The sequence below is a fragment of the Apodemus sylvaticus genome, chromosome 2 (genome assembly GCF_947179515.1).
Source record: "Apodemus sylvaticus chromosome 2, mApoSyl1.1, whole genome shotgun sequence".
In the NCBI taxonomy this organism is placed as follows: domain Eukaryota; kingdom Metazoa; phylum Chordata; class Mammalia; order Rodentia; family Muridae; genus Apodemus; species Apodemus sylvaticus.
In genome coordinates this window covers 109395838-109402068 of record NC_067473.1, presented here as the reverse complement: position 1 = coordinate 109402068, position 6231 = coordinate 109395838, and the positions used below count along the sequence as shown (strand labels likewise).

Genomic DNA, 6231 nt, shown 5'->3' with positions numbered 1-6231 from the left:
TGTTGAAGATCTAAACACTACTTTAACATCAGACATAGAGACTCAGAATTTAGAGTTTGCCTAGCTGGTTTCCTGTCTTGCTTTGTGGTTACAGTTAAATGATGGATGAATATCATAAGAGACTTTGAATTTTGGACTTTTAACATTGTTGATATTGCTATAGACTTTTGAAGTTGGACTAAATGAATTTTGAGTTATGCTATGTTTAGGTATGGCCTCCATAGACTCATATGTTTGAACAAGCCCATGGGGACCAGGGAGTGGAATGTTATAGTTTGTATATGCTTGACCCAGGGAGTGACACTATTAGGCGTGTCCCTGTTGAAGTAGGTGTGGCTTTGTTGGAGTGGGTGTGTCATTGTGTTTGTGGGCTTTAAGACCTTCAACCTTGCTGCCTGGAAGTAAGTATTCTGCTAACTAACAGCATTCAGATGAAGATGCAGAACTCTCCGCTCCTCCTGTACCATGTCTGGACACAGCCACATTCCTGTCTTGATAATAATGGACTGAACCAATAGTCAGTCCCCATTAAATATTGTCCTTATAAGAGTTGCCCTGGTTGATGGTTTTGTCACTGGTAGCTCTGGGAATACTGGGTGACTCATATTTTTCTTCCTTCTGTGGCTCTGTATACCCCTTCAGCTCCTTGGGTCCTTTCTCTAGTTCCTCCATTGGGGACCCTGTGCTCAGTTCAATGGCTGGTTGAGAGTGGCCCCTGTATTTTTCACTTACTAGCAGAGCCTCCCATCTGACAGCTATATCTGGCTCTAGTCAGCAAGTACTTGTAGGCATCAATAATAGTGTCTGGGTTTTGTAACTGTATATGGTATGGATCCCTGGGTAGGGTAGTCTCTGGATGGTCTTTCCCTCAAACTCTGCCCTACCCATTGTCTCTGTTTCTCCTTCTGTGGGTACTTTGTTTCCCCTTCTATGAAGGACCAGAATATCCATACTTTGATCCATTCCTCCTTCTTGGGCATCATTTGATAAGTGAAATGTGTCTTGGGTATTCCAAGCTTCTGGGCTAATATCCACTTATCAGTGAGTGCTTACCATGTGTGTTCTTTTGTGATTGCATTACCTCTCTCAGGATGATATTTTCCAGTTCCATCCATTTGTCTAAGAATTTCATGAATTCATTGTTTTTAATGGTTGAATAGTACTCCACTGTGTATGTATACCACCTTTTCTGTATCCATTCCGCTGTTGAGGGACACCTTGGTTCTTTCCAGCTTCTGGCTATTATAAATAGGGCTGCTATGAATATAGTGGAGCATGTGTCCTTATTACATACTGGAGAATCCTCTGGGTATATGCCCAGGAGGGGTACTGCAGGGTCCTCTGGTAGTATTATGTCCAACCAAAGAGTATACATTGCTCTCATGGCTCCAGACACATAGGCAGCAGCCATGCCACCCACGGCTCCAGACACATAGGCAGCAGAGGATGATCTTGTTAGACACCAAAGGGAGGAGAGGCCCTTGGTCCTAGAAAGACTTGAGGCCATAGTGTAGAGGAATACAAGGACAGGGAAGTAGCAGAGGGTTAATTGGGGAAAGGGAGATGGCTTATGGGACTTTGGCAAAAGTGGGGAACCAGGAAAGGAGGCAATATTTGAAATGTAAATAAAGAATATAATCTAATAAAAGAAAGAAAGAAAGAAAGAAAGAAAGAAAGAAAGAAAGAAAGAAAGAAAGAAAGGAAGGAAGGAAGGAAGGAAGGAAGGAAGAAAGAAAGAAAGAAAGAAAGAAAGAAAGAAAGAAAGAAAGAAAGAAAGAAAGAAAGAAAGAAAGAAAGAAAGAAAGAAGAGTTGCCTTGATCATGGTGTCTATTCACAGCAGTAAACCCTAAGATACAGGGCCAGCTATACTCTGTTGCCTAGGTGAAGTACTACAGGATCCTGTCTCCTGTACTCTCTATTCTATTTCCATGAGGTCACCTGGATGTAAATCAAATGCAAGCAGTGATGTCCAGGTGCAGCTCTCCCATTCTCAAGGCCCCAGGTTTAAATCTCTACCATAGATAGTAAGGGATGAGGGTGGTGAGGAGGGTGTCTGTCCTCCTCAATTGAATCATAGTCCGGCACACAAGAGGCCGGACCTGCTCTCCTGTGCTCCTGCCATTGTGGCTAGCTCACCTGCACCCCTCACATACAGGGCCAGCTCTAGTGTCTGGGCCAGGTGAGGTGCAGGTCCTGCTCTTCTGATTATTGCTGTAAGTGTGAGACAGGGATAGCTCTCCTGCTTTCTTGATCCCAGTGCTAGCTCTCCCACCTGCTGTAGATGGCAAGGGGTGAGGATGTGGGAGGGTATGTCTCCTTCACACTTGCTGCATGGCAGACGAGGGCCAGACCTAGCTCTTCCATGCTAACATCCTTGGACTGGTTCACCCCTATCCCCACCATCAGACTCAGCTCTATAATGTTGGCCAAGTGAAGTGCAGGGCTTGATTTTCTCAAGTGTTGGAGCATGCAAGTGACAGGGCCAGCTTTTCTGCTCTTATAACCCTGTAGGGGTGAACTTTCCTGCCTGCTGCTGGTGTTAAGAGGTGAGGAGCAAGGAGGATATCTTTCTCTTGAAAACATGAAGACAACACTGCACACCAAGTAAGAGGCATTGCTGGCTCTCCCACACTCATACCCTCAGGACTGGCTCACATCCAGTGTCAGCTCTACTGTTCTACAGCTTGTGAGGGGCAAGGCAGATCTCCTGCTCGGGTGACCTAGGGGCAAGCTGTCCTACCCACCATAGGGACCTCCTGTGCTCTTGTGACTCTAGGGTCTGCTCTCCCACAATGCCCTGAAGAGGAGTGGAACACATTTTTTTACAGCCCTCAGATATCAACATGTTTTGGGATAGCAGCCCAGACCAGGCAGGCCTTACTGGCCTTTGGTGCTAACAGAACCCTGCTTTGGGTGGGACCCAAATGTGGCACCTGATGGCAGTATAGGCAGGACCCCATCATGGTTCCAGTTGGCATCACTGGCTACTCAGATCAGGCTGTAGGTTCCCTTGATTCTCCAGTTCTGCCTCTCTTTGTTGTTCCCATATCCTTCTGTTTCTATTTCTCTTCCATTTCTTTACTGCCTACTTGCTCCTCTTACTGGTACCCAGGGTTTATGAATGTCTCTTATTGCCTCAAGAGTGATATGTCCACTGGGCAGAGGTCATCTTGAGCAGGGTCTGTACTACAAGGCCTGCACAGCACTGGACTGGTGCTTATCTCAGGCTAGCTCCCTGTCTAGTCCTAGGCACTAGTCTGGTGGTGAGCTTAGGCTTCTTCCTTCACCAGACCATCCAAGTGGCCGTCTGGCTCAGGCTAATTCACACATGGGACCCACAGTCCCAGGAGGGGTTCTTTTGGTATCCAGCTTGCTTCCTACCCTGGAAGTCCATCAGGACCTACCTGGTGCAGGACTGTTGGTGGTCTCGGCTTGCTTTTTTTCAGGACATGTTTTCAGGCTACAACTCATCAGATGTTTAGAGAGTCAGAACTCTGAATGTAGACATACTTTCTCTTCTTTTCAACTGCTTACACACATGTGACACAGTAGCAATATCTGTAATGCCTCTAGAGGCAGCTACAGTCCATTTCTTATGCATTTTAAATGTGTTTTAATGAGAGTAGCATAAATTGAAAGCAAAAATTCTTTCATTTTTCTTGCCTATATATTTTAAATTCTCAATAGTTTGTATCACAGGGAGTTTATATTATAAAGAGAAAGAATTATGTGTCTTTCAGGTTTTAATGGAGATGGTGAAGTTTGTACAAGCCATATTTACTTAGATATTTAATGGGTTAAATTCTTTTTCTTATATCTTAAGGACATTTTAAAAATTTTACTTATGTATGTATTAGTATGTTTGTGTAGGTAGCTGCAAGTGCCCACCGAGCACATAAGTTGTCAGATTATTAGGAGCTGAAATTATAGGTGGTTGTTAGCTCAGGTTCCCTGTCAGAGAAGCATGTTCTTTTTGTATGTTGTAGTTTTTGTTTTATTTCTAATAATTGCAAAATCACATTGTTGATTTTTATTAAATTTATTTATTTATTCACTGTCCAATCTGAATATTACCCCTCCTCCAAGGGGTATACTCTTAAACAGATCCTCCTTCCATCCCACCCTCTTCTTCTCCTTCACAAAAGAGATCAAAGTGTCTGTTTATGTACCAATAATATGTACTGTTTATCATTATTGCTCTATAGTATAGCTTCATCAGGGCTGGTTATTCCTTCTTAGTTTTTTTTTTTTTTATAGTTTTGTTATCCTATAGTTTTATAGGATTGTTTTGGCTGTCTTGGGTTTTTGTTTTTCCATATGAAATTAGAATTGCTCTTTCAAGGTCTATAGAATTTGTGTTGGAATTTTGATGGGGATTGCATTGAATCTGCAGATTGCTTTTGGTAAGATCCCTATTTCCACTATTAATCCCACTGAACCATGAGCACAGGAGATCATTCCATTTTCTGGTATCATCCTCAATTTCTTTCTTTAGAGACTTGAACTTGTTATCATGCAGATCTTTTACTTGCTTATTTAGAGTCACATCAAGATATTTTTATATTATTTATGGTTATTGTGATGTATTGTTTCCCTAACTTCTTTCTCTGTCAATTTATTACTTATATAGGGGAGTGCTAGTTACTGATTTCTTTAAGTTAATTTTTTATCCAGCCGCTTTGCTGAAGGTATTTATCATCTGTAATAGTGCTCTGGTAGAATTCTTAGGGTCTTTATACTACCATATCATATGCAAATAGCAATACTTTTACTTCTTTTCCAATTTTTATCCCCTTGATCTCCTTTAGTTGTCTTATTGCTCTGGCGAGAACTTCGAGTACTATATTGAAGAGATAGGGAGAGAGTAGATAGCCCTGTCTTCTCCCTGATTTGAGTGGAATTGATTTACGTTTGAGTCCATTTACTTTGATGTTGGCTATTGGCTGAGAAGCAAGTAGTCTTAAATATTTCTGCAACCCCTGTCTTATCTGTCTCTAGGATAATTGATCTGTCTTCAGGCACTAAAGATTAGTTCTTATTTAAAAGACTTCAATATACATTATTCATTTTGTGTGAATTCTTTAGATATTTTACTCCATATAATTTGGATGAAATGAAAGTATTGTATGTATAGTTTATCCTTTATCTTTACCTTGCTAATAACATTTCACTTTATAAGTATCACAGATTGTTGCCTTTAATTTATAGCTGGTTATATCACATTTTCAGATCTAAGCTACCAGAAATCTATGATGTGAACATTTACTTACAAGTATTTTCATCACTATATGCTTTATTTTATTTGGGTGTGGACTCTCTAGATTATATGGTAGAAACATTTCTTTTTGTCTTTTAAAGAGTAAAGTGTCTTTCAAATACGTTCAGCATCTGGGATATGGTTGCATTAGTTACCTGAATGTGTGTTCTTTCCCATTATAACATCTGCTTCAGTTCTGCATCATATGGATTCATTACAACACATTCCACTATATCAGTACCTGTCTGATGATGATTGATTGGATATCAGACATAAATTTTAACTTGTCAAGTGCTAGATAGTTTGGTAACTTATAAATCATCTCAAATCATTCTAAGCAGGTAAGCAGTTTGTAAGCAGTTTCATCCTATTCAGTCCCAGATAATGTTCATACATCTGTAATATGTTCAATAGTATTTTATTAACTAATTGGGAGACTGTCTAATTCAAAAATTATTCTGGTTTCATATATGGGAGACTGAATATAGGAATGATTTTTTCTGACTCATATGATCAAATAGAATCTATTCTATTATTTATTCAAATATTTTATGTGTATAGATTGCATACTTACCATTACAATTTTGTTTTTGTTTACATAAATTTCTCTTATGATGTCTGTAATGGCTAGCAGTTAGAAGCTAGTGAGCAATGGGTGTTTGAACTTGAATTCTTTCATAAAGGAATAGAGCAGTGTGGGTCCCACTGCTTGGGACTTGGACTGATTGGAGAGGTGCACTCTGAAAGTTTTGACTGTGCTTTCCCCACTCAGGTTCCAGGTGGGTATTGGGCTATGGGAAGCCACAGGACCTGGCTCCAGGGCTGGGGGAATGCAGTCTGAAGTCCCTTGGGACTTCCAGAGCCAGTTGGTGGTGGGGGTCCATGGGCTTGTGCAGAGGCTAGGAACATCAGACACCCAGACACCTTTGGATGCTGTGGAAGAATTAAGAACAGAATGGGGACCATGGCTAGA

The 6231-nt window shown here is 41.0% G+C and overlaps 1 non-coding gene across 1 annotated transcript; it reads right to left on the bottom strand.

The window, feature by feature from the left end:
* Positions 1 to 3452: 3452 nt before the first annotated feature.
* On the bottom strand, positions 3453 to 3581 carry LOC127679592 (small nucleolar RNA SNORA17). The gene has a single exon (XR_007976871.1). It is a non-coding gene; the product is annotated as a small nucleolar RNA SNORA17 (small nucleolar RNA).
* Between the last annotated feature and the right edge of the window lie 2650 nt (positions 3582 to 6231).